Below are 13,653 nucleotides of genomic sequence, written 5' to 3' on the forward strand. Positions count from 1 at the left end.
GAGAGTATTACCTATCCTTTTGGCAGTACTTCTCAGCCCAACTTGGTTCAATTTGTGGTTCGATTACTTACAAACACTATGCCCAAAGGTTTGTGAAAATGAGTGAACTGTGTTTACTGGGTCTTACTCTATCAGACCTGTCTGCTGTTTTGGACCCTAAGGGACACCTCTCTGATTCAGCCAGCACGTTGGTGGCCATTATGACCAGGTTATCTTCATCATTCACCAAGTGAGTCACACACTTTGCTTTAACAGTGAGTGTGTAAACATGTAGGAGTCTTCATTAGGACCTGAGGATACGCTCCTTTCATGCCTCTGCAGCCCAACACAGCGGCCTCTGTTAATTACTCCCAGTGGAGTGACCAACAGCTTCATGACTCTCTCTTGTTTTCTCGCGCTCTCGCGCTCTCGCGCTCTCTTGCTTTGAGCACATTCATCCCTCTCTCACGTGGATATTGGGTACTGGGTGAATGGAGGCTGCTGTTTATCAGCAACGTGAGAGTCAAATGTGTCAGTTTAACTGGAAAATATTTCCATTTACCCTCTCTGTCTTTTTTCACCCCCCCGTTCATCATTCTCTCTCCATCTTTTTTTCTTTCTCTCTCCCTCTCTCTCTCTCTGATCCCAACATGTCAGCCCTCTGAATCAGTTCAGTGGAAAGCTACAGGAAGGTCTTACATTCTTTCTCTCTCACTCTGTTTATCCCCCTCTCTCACTTTACATTTCTCTTTCTCGTTTTACCTCTCTCCCTCTTTTTACCCTCTCTCTAACTTTACCCTTCTCTCTCCCTCTTTTTACCCTCTCTCTGACTTTACCCTTCTCTCTCCCTCTTTTTACCCTTCTCTCTCTCTCTTTTTACCCTATCTCTGACTTTACTCTTATCTCTCCCTCTTTTTACCCCTCTCTGACTTTACCCTTCTCTCTCCCTCTTTTTACCCTCTCTCTGACTTTACCCTTCTCTCTCTCTCTTTTTACCCTATCTCTGACTTTACCCTTCTCTCTCCCTCTTTTTACCCCTCTCTGACTTTACCCTTCTCTCTCCCTCTTTTTACCCTTCTCTCTCTCTCTTTTTACCCTATCTCTGACTTTACTCTTATCTCTCCCTCTTTTTACCCCTCTCTGACTTTACCCTTCTCTCTCCCTCTTTTTACCCTCTCTCTGACTTTACCCTTCTCTCTCCCTCTTTTTACCCTCTCTCTGACTTTACCCTTCTCTCTCCCTCTTTTTACCCTCTCTCTGACTTTACCCTTCTCTCTCTCTCTTTTTACCCTATCTCTGACTTTACCCTTCTCTCTCCCTCTTTTTACCCCTCTCTGACTTTACCCTTCTCTCCCTCTTTTTACCCTATCTCTGACTTTACCCTTCTCTCTCCCTCTTTTTACCCCCTCTCTGACTTTACCCTTCTCTCTCCCTCTTTTTACCCCTCTCTGACTTTACCCTTCTCTCTCCCTCTTTTTACCCTCTCTCTGACTTTACCCTTCTCTCTCTCTCTTTTTACCCTATCTCTGACTTTACCCTTCTCTCTCCCTCTTTTTACCCCTCTCTGACTTTACCCTTCTCTCCCTCTTTTTACCCCTCTCTGACTTTACCCTTCTCTCCCTCTTTTTACCCTATCTCTGACTTTACCCTTCTCTCTCCCTCTTTTTACCCTCTCTCTGACTTTACCCTTCTCTCTCCCTCTTTTTACCCCTCTCTCCCTCTTTGTACCCTCTCTCTGACTTTACCCTTCTCTCTCTCTCTTTTTACCCTCTCTGACTTTACCCTTCTCTCCCTCTTTTTACCCTATCTCTGACTTTACCCTTCTCTCTCCCTCTTTTTACCCTCTCTCTGACTTTACCCTTCTCTCTCCCTCTTTTTACCCCTCTCTGACTTTACCCTTCTCTCTCCCTCTTTTTACCTCACTCGCCCTCTTTTTACCCTTCTCTCTCCCTCTTTTTACCCTCTCTCGCCCTCTTTTTACCCTCTCTCTGACTTTACCCTTCTCTCTCCCTCTTTTTACCCTCTCTCTCTGACTTTACCCTTCTCTCTCCCTCTTTTTACCCTCTCTCTGACTTTACCCTTCTCTCTCCCTCTTTTTACCTCTCTCTCCCTCTTTGTACCCTCTCTCTGACTTTACCCTTCTCTCTCCCTCTTTTTACCCTATCTCTGACTTTACCCTTCTCTCTCCCTCTTTTTTACCCTATCTCTGACTTTACCCTTCTCTCTCTCTTTTTACCTCTCTCTCCCTCTTTTTACCCTCTCTCTGACTTTTTACCCTATCTCTGACTTTACCCTTCTCTCTCTCTTTTTACCTCTCCCTCTTTGTACCCTCTCTCTGACTTTTTACCCTATCTCTGACTTTACCCTTCTCTCTCTCTTTTTACCTCTCCCTCTTTGTACCCTCTCTCTGACTTTACCCTTCTATCTCCCTCTTTTTACCCTATCTCTGACTTTACCCTTCTCTCTCTCTTTTTAATCTCTCTCTGACTTTACCCTCTCTCTCTCTTTTTACCCTCTCTCTGACTTTACCCTTCTCTCTCCCTCTTTTTACCCTCTCTCGCCCTCTTTTTACCTCTCTCTCCCTCTTTTTACCCTCTCTCTGACTTTACCCTTCTCTCTCCCTCTTTTTACCCTCTCTCTGACTTTACCCTTCTCTCTCCCTCTTTTTACCCCTCTCTGACTTTACCCTTCTCTCCCTCTTTTTACCCCTCTCTGACTTTACCCTTCTCTCCCTCTTTTTACCCCTCTCTGACTTTACCCTTCTCTCCCTCTTTTTACCCCTCTCTAACTTTACCCTTCTCTCTCCCTCTTTTTACCCTTCACTCTCTCTCTTTTTACCCTCTCTCTAACGTTACCCTTCTCTCTCCCTCTTTTTTACCCTCTCTCTAACTTTACCCTTCTCTCTCCCTCTTTTTACCCTTCTCTCTCCCTCTTTTTACCCTCTCTCTGACTTTACCCTTCTCTATCCCTCTTTTTACCTCACTCGCCCTCTTTTTACCCTTCTCTCTCCCTCTTTTTACCCTTCTCTCTCCCTCTTTTTACCCTCTCTCTGACTTTACCCTTCTCTCTCCCTCTTTTTACCCTCTCTCTGACTTTACCCTCTCTCTCTGACTTTACCCTTCTCTCTCCCTCTTTTTACCCTCTCTCTCTGACTTTACCCTTCTCTCTCCCTCTTTTTACCCTCTCTCTCTGACTTTACCCTTCTCTCTCCCTCTTTTTACCCTCTCTCTCTGACTTTACCCTTCTCTCTCCCTCTTTTTACCCTCTCTCTGACTTTACCCTTCTCTCTCTCTCTTTTTACCTCTCTCTCCCTCTTTGTACCCTCTCTCTGACTTTACCCTTCTCTCTCCCTCTTTGTACCCTCTCTCTGACTTTACCCTTCTCTCCCTCTTTTTACCTCTCTCTCTCTCTCTTTTTACCCTTTCTCTGACTTTACCCTCTCTCTCCCTCTTTTTACCCTCCTCTCTCTCTCTCTCTCTCTCTCTCTCTCTCTCTCTCTCTCTCTCTCTCTCTCTCTCTCTCTCTCTCTCTCTCTCTCTCTCTTAATCCCCTCTCTCTCGCTTTCTGTTTTTCTGCTCATCTGTAATTAGTTGGAACACCTTGTTCTGTTCTTCTCTGCAGAATAGTAGTGATGGTTTTTCTGTATTGTTTCTGTACACACACACACACGCGCGCGCACACACACACACACACTGCTCTATTCGTCCATGCCAAGAGCTGCCCACACCTGTGGTGGTAATAATGCCACATTTCTCTGGACAGTGTGTGCAGGTGGACAGTAAATGGCTGTATGTAACAGTCTGTGGCAGAAGCTTTAAGAAAGATCACTTCTGTGGAGATGTCCTTTCAGTGTGGAGGCTACAGGGTGTAAACGGTGGTTTGTCCATTCAACCTAAAATTGACTTCATGTAGTAACAAGCAATTCAGCTGAGTTTATTCAACTCAACAAATACTTAGAATCAACCATTATTTGTGAGTTGAATAAACCCTGTTCAACTCGCTTACCACATGAAGTCATTTTTATTTTAGGTTGAATGGACGAACCACTGTAAATAGCATACACTGCCCAACAAAGGTTGTGAGTCTTTTTGAAGTTCACAAGTTAACAGCTTAAAGCAGCATTATTGCAGCATTTCTATATTAAAATACCAGCTTTAAAATCATGTTGATGCGCCACTGACCTGTAATGGGCATAGCCTCTCTATCTCTTAGCTTACACGCTGCTAACTGCAGCCAGGACAACGCTCGCGAGAGTCATATTTGTGTAAAATCCTCTCCTGTTACCCTACCGAGCCAGTCCACAAGCTTCTTTCACTTTCAGTGGCGATTTTGTATATCTCAGCTCAGAAATACACTTCCTGACTGTAGGGGGAGCCCAGGAGCAAGATATGCCAATTTACATTTTACATTTTTCACATAATGCTGCTTTAATGTAATAGATTATTAACTTTGACTCAAGACCCCATCTGTGATCATCCAACATCCTGACCTCACTAATGCTCTTGATGGTGAACACCATCAAATCCTCACAGCAGCACTCCAAAGTCCAGTAGAAAGCCCTCTTCCCTGGACAGTAGGCAGAATTATTTTGAATACCCCTGCTTTCATAAGAAACCGTGAAAGAACAAGTGTCCCGACATATAGTGCATATAGTGTCCATATAGTGCATATAGTGCATCTGCAAGGCTGTTTATGTGCTGCATGTGCTTTTTGATGATGACATATTTGTGTTGTCCCCCCGTTTCTTGTAATGTGGCCTCTGTACACCTCCACAGTGGATTTGGAATCAAGCAATTAAGACATGATTAAAGCGAACACTTTCAGCCTTCATTCAGTGGGGTGTAACACACTTATCTATTAATATTATTATTATTATCTGTCTAATAATGAAATAATTAGACAATTGACTGATTAGTTTCATGGCAATATGTGTTCTATTCCCTCATTATTCTTCACAAATTGATGAGATGAAAGCTCTGGAGGCAAATCATGGAAATATTACAAATGCTAATTCAGGTGGATTTTCAGTGTAAGTACTGTCTAGCGTTTGCTTTCACATGTTAGCAGGCATAGCCTTCTACCCTGTTCTTCCACTCATGACTTCTAGTGCTGCGTTTTACTCTGGTCTAGTGCGGCGGCGGAAGTGAACTCACCTGCCCCTCTTCAGCTGGTGGAAGTGGGTGTTAAGAGAGTGTTTCCTGCTAAACCAAATTAAACTGACGTTTTGCTGTGTATCAGCAACGGAAATGCTATGATATCACTGCGATGAAATCTTGAGGATTGGCCCATATGGATCTGATGTTTCTTCCTTAACAATTACTGCACTTTAAAATGAAGCTCTTCACTTAGGATGAGCTTTTAAAATAGACCCACCTCAACTGCTCCATAGGACGAAGCACTCCCCCAAACAACACCATCACACAGTGAGAGTGTTCACTTTAAGGATCGTAACAAGCTATACCAATCCATACCCATGATCCTGCAGGCCCACATCCAGCAAAGCCCAACCACACCATCTATACCCATTTATTCCCCATCTATCCTCATCCATACTTGTACAATTTCATACAAATTCGTACCTCCATATGTCCAAAACATCCATTAGGGTTAGGAAGTTGTTGGTTATTACTTGCAGTCATGGCAATGGCTGTGTCTGAAACTAAAGGCAGCTGCCTGTGCTTTCTGATAAGTCAGTGCTTTTAGATGGCAATGTAGTGATGGACGTCTCTGTAATCATTGCAATTGGAGCGAACGCATGAGTCCCTCCCAAAACTTGGCAAAGGTTCAACAGCCCACTGCTGGCTGTTAGTGTTCAGCTGTGTTGGCTTTACAATATGATTTTCTTTCTGTCTCAAAAAAAAGTTGCAGCTGTTCCTTTATGTCATTTGAGAATGTTTGATAAATTGAATGAATGTTAAATGTATGAAATGTATTGTAAACTTTACAGAAAAGTTGTTTTAAATATGCAAAATCACATTGTTGAAGTATAAAAATCTCCTCACAAGGTTTTCCTCAATTAAGCATTTCATCCGAGCAGTAGACTGGTACTCAGTTTGGACAGTTAAACTACACCACCACAAAATATTACAATATATACAGTTTTATTCTATAAAGTTCATTTTTATTCGTAATATTTTTTTATTTGTAGAGGACACTGACCACCTAAATGGGCACATGAAGAGTTAAAAATCGATTCTAGAAAACATCCATTTAATAAAACGGATCATTAATTACGGATGCAAATTTCACAGATAACACAGCTCCTCATTCTATCAAGAGGAGAGTGTGGGTTACCACCATAGCCTCAGATTTGAATGTGAGTAGAAGATGACATTCAGTCTGCCTCACTGCTCAAAGAGGCAGAAGATTGAGATGCTTCCATTGTCGGCTGGTGTGGTTGACATCTTGATGAGAACTGCTTCCTGCATCCTGATTCTCGACAGCAACCGCAAGAAGTCTGCTTAGAACTCTGGAGACGGTACAGAAGCAACGTGGAAATTGCTGTTGGTGAAATAATACTGTTCTGTAGTTTGATGGTTTACTTTCTGTTCTCGCCTCGACAGCAGCCTCTGTCACCTCTGTCATCGTGCTGCAGCGTATTAAGAAGTGGACCCTCCGCAGTGATCCTACTTGGAAACACGAAGGGTTCTCGCTGGGCACGTAGGAGACCAACTGTTCCAACTGTTAACTTTGAAGGCCGTGGATCCCACCTACACAGTACAGTAAAAGTCAGTAAAACCTCTTGTCAGTCAATCTGAATTGGTCGTCAGCAGTCAGCAAAACATTTTTACACTTCGGGTCTCGATGGACAATGTTCTGGTGGCACTGAGGACCACGGCACTGAGGAGCTAGGAGAACCACATTTTGACTTTGTCAATGGAAATGTGGCTGAGCTCCCAGGTCTTCTGTTGAGGATTCATTGCCGCAGCCTCCATCACAATAAACCCCTGTCCGTCAGGCATGCTTTATTTCTTCCAGAATGGCGAGGTCCTGGGGCAGAGGTTTAGAAAGAAAAATATGTGGTGCTAGCCTGCAGTGCATTCTTTTTATGGCCACCTGGCTGGAGTGCCTTTGAGATGTGGCCAGCTTAAGCGCGCCATAACTGCCTTGTAGATTACCAGTGTAATCTACCCCCTCTTACCCCAAACTTCTTTGGTTTGCATTTTTCGGTTCTAGATAAGATTGCTCTAGATGAGAGTGTCGGACAAATGATGTCAGCATCAGTGAGAGCGCAGAATCCTAACTGAGCCAGTGAGGGAGAACCCGCCTTTTTATAGGCTCTGTGATGTCATCGTGGACTCGGGCCACTGAGGTCAGTTTCTTCATTGATATACTGTATACGTACCTATGCACACACAGTACTGTACTGTTACAGTTACATAAGCAATACATTATCCAAATTGCAGTGGCAAGACTGAGCTGATTGAATACAGCCAGGCCTGTTGAATGTAAGCTTCACTTATATTGAAGTTCAGTGTCAGGTCACCACAAAGTTTCTACAGAGAGTCCTGTTCTAGTGTCTAGATATTTTTGGACATGTATCACTGCAGTCAGCAAAACTGTTAACATGGTGTCTTATTTATATAAATACTTCCACATTCCTACATTTAATTATTTACACAATCCCCTTATTTATTGCTTGATTGATTTATGTTTATGAATTTCTACATGTCTACATTTCAGCATATTCACCATTTGTGTTGGAAACACACAGTAGATAGTGAGCACACGCACCCGGAGCAGTGGGCAGCCATTGCAAACAGTCTCTGTGGCGTAATTGGTTAGCCTGTTTGGCTTTTAACCGAAAGGTTGGTGGTTCGAGTCCACCCAGGGACGACAAGTGGTAAGGTAATCGGATTGTATTTGAAATAAAGCATAAACAACTTACGCCCAACATTGGGCTCAAACCCATGACCCTGAGACCCTGAGAGGGCTGTATGTCCCTCTAGCCTATGCCTGGTAATAGGTTCATACTATGTGTGTGATAGCAATGGGTGCACCTTAAAATAGCTGAATGCATATAATAATAGGGGTGTCCTCAAGTGTGCTTGTGTGTCATTATTTACAGAAGGTAAAACGAAAATTGGTCTTGGAGTACTTTTTATATTGGAAAGTAAAATCAGATCTCATCTGGTCGCACAGGGGACGCATTTTAACACCCAGTGTAAACAGAATCCGGTCAAAGGGTATCCAGAGACTATCCAGATACAAATCGCATGTTCATTTCAGGTGGTGGTGGCACCCCTGCTAATACAAATATTGCATTGTGGCCTTTCTGCTCATTCCTGTGTAAATCATTTCATCCACCCTATTGACAGCAGATCTCTGATGCAGTCAGTTCAAATATATGTCTCACACAGCCTCGCCTTGTGCGTGGCTGCAGCCTGAGGGCTGGGAAGGGAGCACAACCCAAATATCCTGAGCCCTGTTAGCCTGCCTCTCACAAGAGAGGGCTAATACCACAGCTACGGGCCTCACACCAGGCTGACAGTGTGGCCTAGTGTCTTCAGGGACAGAGTGTGCGTCTGGATGCAGAGAATGTCCGACATAATGCAACCTGTGGGGACCAATAAAGACACACAGAAACCGCCCCCTCCACCCCCAACACCCCTGACAAAACACAATAAAAAAAGAGGCACCAGATATTGCAGCTTCCTGGTTTAACAACACACACTCACACACACAGGATGTTCTGCTGAGGCTTTCATTTGCTAAATAAATCTAAATGAGCGCTCCTAGTTGTTCTTGGACACTGCTAACCATTCTGAAATCATTTAGCGTCTGTACAACACATCTGGATTTCTGCTTTCTGTTTGTTTAAGCAACTTTCTCACGTTTAAGCTCTATTATCTGCTTAACACTGTAAACGGAACCAAATGTTCCCTCAAGCCACTCGCTCTAATGGTGTGATGGGAGGCGTGCTCCAGTTCAGCGTGGCCTGTTTGCAGCTGTCTATTCATCTGCATAAATTTTAGACATGTCAGCTTGACCCAGCAGCCCACCAGTAAAATAGGTTCATCTGATAAAAGGAACGGTGCTCTTTAAAATAAGTTGTTTTTGAGCGAATGCCATAGAAGAACCATTTATACGGCATCAAAAAAATATATAACCTTTGGTAGCACCTTTATTTTTTATATACACTAAATGTAGGAACATTGCTGTGAGGAGAATTTGATGCATTGATTGCATTCAGTGTTACAAAACCATCAGTGAGGTCAGGTTGTGATGTTGGATAATCAGGTACTCCAACTTACCCTGAAGGTATTGCATGCATGGAGCTCCATCACTCCAGGGAATGCAGTTGGACCTCTATGTTTGCCTCTAGCCCACACTTGGCACTGGCTTTGAAGGTGACCTTAGGCTCCAAAACGTCCAGTTCTGCTGATCAGTGAATTCTGAAGTGCTGTCTGGATACTTTTGGACAGACAGTGAAGCTTCTTCAGTTTACAAGAGATGCTAGGCTAACATTGCTAACGAATACTGGACATTAATATTCACATTCTGCCACCCTAAATCGTATGATTCCACATACAAACTGAACCATAATTGATGGCTGATACCACACACAGTGCGAAGGTAAAACTGGTACCATTTTCTCCACCAACTTAGAAGTATCTTTGAATTTTAGTCTATTCAAACTAGCTGAGGTTATTCTTGAGTAAAAAGTGAAGCACTTTTTGGATAAGAGCATCTGCTAAATGCTGTAAATGTCAGTGTAAAAGGCACAGGCATGTCTGTGTGGCCAGTGTTTGTTAGCAATGTTAGCTCAGCATCTCTCCTTCATCGTAATACATCACATTATTTCCAAAGCTACTGTGTAGGAGCTTGTTGTTTAGCATAACTATAAGACCTTACAACAACTTACATCTAGAACTGTGTAGATTATAATGGGACAAGTAGAAATATTATACCTCTGTTCACGAGTGAGGCCTTTTCTCGTGTGTATGTGAGCCTACAGGTTTGCCGCTGTGAAGCAGAAGGAGCGAGGGAGAAGAGAGAGAGAAGGGAGGATAGATGAGATAGATAAGAGACTGCAGTACAGCTGCCTAATGCCTGCTGATTGAACCGAGCAGGTCATCATTTCTCATGTTCAGCCAATCCAATCTCTTTAGCTTCGGGGATTTGAAAGCATGGAGCTACAAGGACAGAATCTTGCCCCTGCCACTGTGCTGCAATGTGACTACCAGTTACTCAGCTTTTCTCTGAAGATGACTAATGCCCAGTTGAGTATTAGATAGGCCACCTACAATGTAGATAAACCGCAATGCAGAAGAAATTAATGAAATATTATTTTGATATTATTTTTGAAAATGACAAACATCCTTAACTAATAATGTAAATTTAAAGAGCTAATTCCAAGTAATTCAGAGCATTTCTATTAGTCCATTCATTCAGAACTATTTACACAGTGTACAGAGCAGCTCCAGTGTTCAAACCATGGAGAACACTGAAAGATACATGGTTTGCAATGGACAGCAGTGATATGTACCTTCAATAGCATTGTAATGATCCTCTGATTTGTAATGGGGAGAATAGCATCTCTATCATTGCTACTCCGCATGTGGCAAGCTGCTTACGGCGCTTTGTGACTTTGGTAGCGCGAACAGGAATCACTTGCTAGAACTGCGCTATCCTGCCTAATTTCAGTGATATTCAAAGAATAAGTCCTTTAATATTACTATTACTATTAATAGTACTATTACTATTAATATTACTGTACTGCGTCAGTCCCTTTCACGTTCACTGGCGGTTCTGTAGCTCTCCTTTTATTCATGGCTCAAAGTGCAAATTCCACTTCCCTACTGTAGATGCAGCCCAGGAGCAAGAAATGACCATTATTTAGGGGTGTCTAATAAAATGGCCAGTTCTGTTTTCTAATAGATTTTTTTCAATATATATGTCATGGTTTTGTCCTGCTCTGTTTTCTCTTGTTTTTTTTACCTTGTCAGTTTATTTGGGTTCCCCTGGGTTTTGTTTGTGTTCTTGCTCCTCCCTTTTCTCCTCCCTGGCCCGCCTTGTCGTTAGTGTTCCCACCTGTGCCTCCTTTGTAGCTCTGCCCTCTTGTTCTCTTCCTCTGGTGTTTCTTGTCATTGTCTGTGTAAATGTAGTCCCTTTGTCTGGTCTTGTGCATATTCATGTTTCATGGCAGTTCATGGTGTGTTAGCTTGTCCGGTTTCTTGCCTTTTGTTAGTTTCCCAGTTTGTTTTTGGTTTCCGGTTTCTGGTTCTTTGGTATCATGTTTGCTTTGCTTTGTTTTGTCAGGTTTTCTGTAAAAGTATTACTTGCCCTTACGTCCGCCTCCGCCTCTGCCTCTGCCTCCAATCTCCACAACTGTGAAAATCTTATCTAAATAATATTGCTGATCATGAAATTTCACATTCAAATGGAATGTTACATTTACAAAGAGGTGTTTTCACCATCACATTTTAATGCAGTAAATTAAAATAAATTGTTATTTAAAAAGTGTTATGAATTCACACTCAGCCTGCAGTAGATACACTCTACAATTCTCACGCTATAATAACAGATTTGCCAAAGAGTTGAAACTATTTCATGCCATTGCGATGGATAATTGATGCTGTAGATTATAGACTTGATACTGAAACTACATCTTACTCCCCCTCCCCCCCATCCATTCTTTTCCTCCTCTCAACCCTGCTGTACATGGCTAAGCTTCACTACCCCTGAGCAAACAGATACGCCGTCATGGTTGAAATAAGCCCCCTGAAAAAAAAGACCAACAGCAGAGAGGACTGCCCTGGATCAGTGTAACAGTACAGCGCAGGCACAGTTCTCAGGCCATTTGAGCCTGTAGCTTTTGGCCGCTGGGATACACAACAGGCACGTACTGTCTCGCAGCAATCCAAGAACAGCTACCATTGGACAGCCGAGATATAAACTATGATAATGGGGCAATATAGTCTTAGATCAACAAGCTGGTGCTCTAATGAACGTCTGTGGTTTCATTGTACAACAGCTGGTCTAGGGTGGTCCAGTTAAGCGCTAATGGATCATTTAACCCACGAGCGAAAAAAAAAAAAGCCACTTTTAATCTGGCTTAATGCTCTGAATGCATGAAGGTTGCTGCTTAATTCAGTTCAGATGTTTTTCTTTTTTTCGAAGCACCTGCGTGTTACACTTCACAGTGAAAGGCATCCCACCATGGCCTCAACCACCGTCAGCATTTGTGATCGACTGAATAACCAACACTGCTGAAAGTACCAATAGTTCTTTTATGTTCGCACTGCACAACTCCTAACCGTCACCAGTGATGAGGCAGCTTTATTAATATTCCAAATATATCAAACCAAACAATTACGATTATTATATTTTTCTAGTGGAACCCCTTTTGGCTTTTTATTCTTAAAAAGGGCCTATATCAGACCATCTCTCCTCCATGCCTTTTCCCAGGCAAAGAACCGTTTAAGCATTCAAATGATTCTTTAAGTTCTATGTAGAACCATTGCATAGCAAAGAACCCTTAAAGAACCTCCTTCTGTAAAACAGAGTAGTGTCAATAATTCCAGTAACCATGAGCGAGTAGAAATGGCTGTAAACATTGTAGTTAAGCTTTGATTTGTTTGGATTGGATCGATTAGTTGATCAAGGGGATGTCTTTAACCCCCTAAACAGTCTATTGACTGCGGGCGGGCCGAAAGTGTTATTACTTCCGTTAAGAGTAGTACATACTTGCAGGATCTTTTAATACATGAAACTAAAACACAACAAACAGAAATCAAACAAGAACAAAGCTTACCAAATGAACAACACAGGAAAGTACCATGAACAAGCACAATGCACAAGACCAGACCAGGGACAACTGAAACAAAGGGGTACTTTGTTTCAGACTCACATAGAACACCTGGGACTAACAATGGGGCGTGGCTACAAAGGAGGCCCTGGTGGAAACACTAATGGACAGGCGTGGCTAGGGCAGACAAGACAAACAGAGAAGCAAACAAAAACCAAACAAAGGCAGACATGACGACAGGGCCAGGCATGACAGACAGGTTTTTTAAGGGGTTAATTTGTAATGTTAAACTGTATGTCACGGTTTGGGCAGTCCTGGCTAAATGACTTTAAAATGCAAGAAGTAAAAACACGACCTCAGCACTATTAAAAACTCTGTAAATGCACTTATTTTATATCTAGTGAACTTAATTACCCATCCATTTTTTAATGAAGTAACTGTACACTGGCATTTGCAGAAAAATGAATATTTAATCTTTTCACTTCAAAAATCAACAAAATACAAACTCTTTTAAAAGAATAGGTGCGTTGAATTAAATATGTATTCTGTTTCATTAAAAAAAGAATTAACTGAAATATTAAGTTACCAGAATGACTTTTTATATTTTACATACAGTAAACAATTGATTTATTAGAATAAGTTACAGAATATCTTTAATATCTAAGTTAAATATCCTTTCCCAAAAAAATGTTTGTTGTTCTCTGACCAGAGAAAAGTAGTAGTGCTAGAGATCATTTCATATTTAGTTGTGGCTGTAGTTGATATTTTGTTCCTCACCTTCACCATTTAGGAGCAACTTTGAAACTGATCTCAGTGCCATGGTGTAATCTCTACCAAACCCCTTTCTAGTTCATTTTCCCATGACCCACCCTGCCTGCGAGGGCACAGGCTCTTTGACTCTGGGGTTTCCCTGACAGACACAT

The 13,653-nt window shown here is 42.3% G+C and overlaps 1 non-coding gene across 1 annotated transcript; it reads left to right on the plus strand.

Moving 5' to 3' along the window:
* The first annotated feature begins 7,741 nt into the window (after positions 1-7,741).
* On the plus strand, positions 7,742-7,815 carry trnak-uuu (transfer RNA lysine (anticodon UUU)). Its single transcript has one exon. It is a non-coding gene; the product is annotated as a tRNA-Lys (tRNA).
* The last annotated feature ends 5,838 nt before the right edge of the window (positions 7,816-13,653 follow it).

This window comes from Salminus brasiliensis, chromosome 3 (assembly GCF_030463535.1).
Source record: "Salminus brasiliensis chromosome 3, fSalBra1.hap2, whole genome shotgun sequence".
NCBI lineage: Eukaryota > Metazoa > Chordata > Actinopteri > Characiformes > Bryconidae > Salminus > Salminus brasiliensis.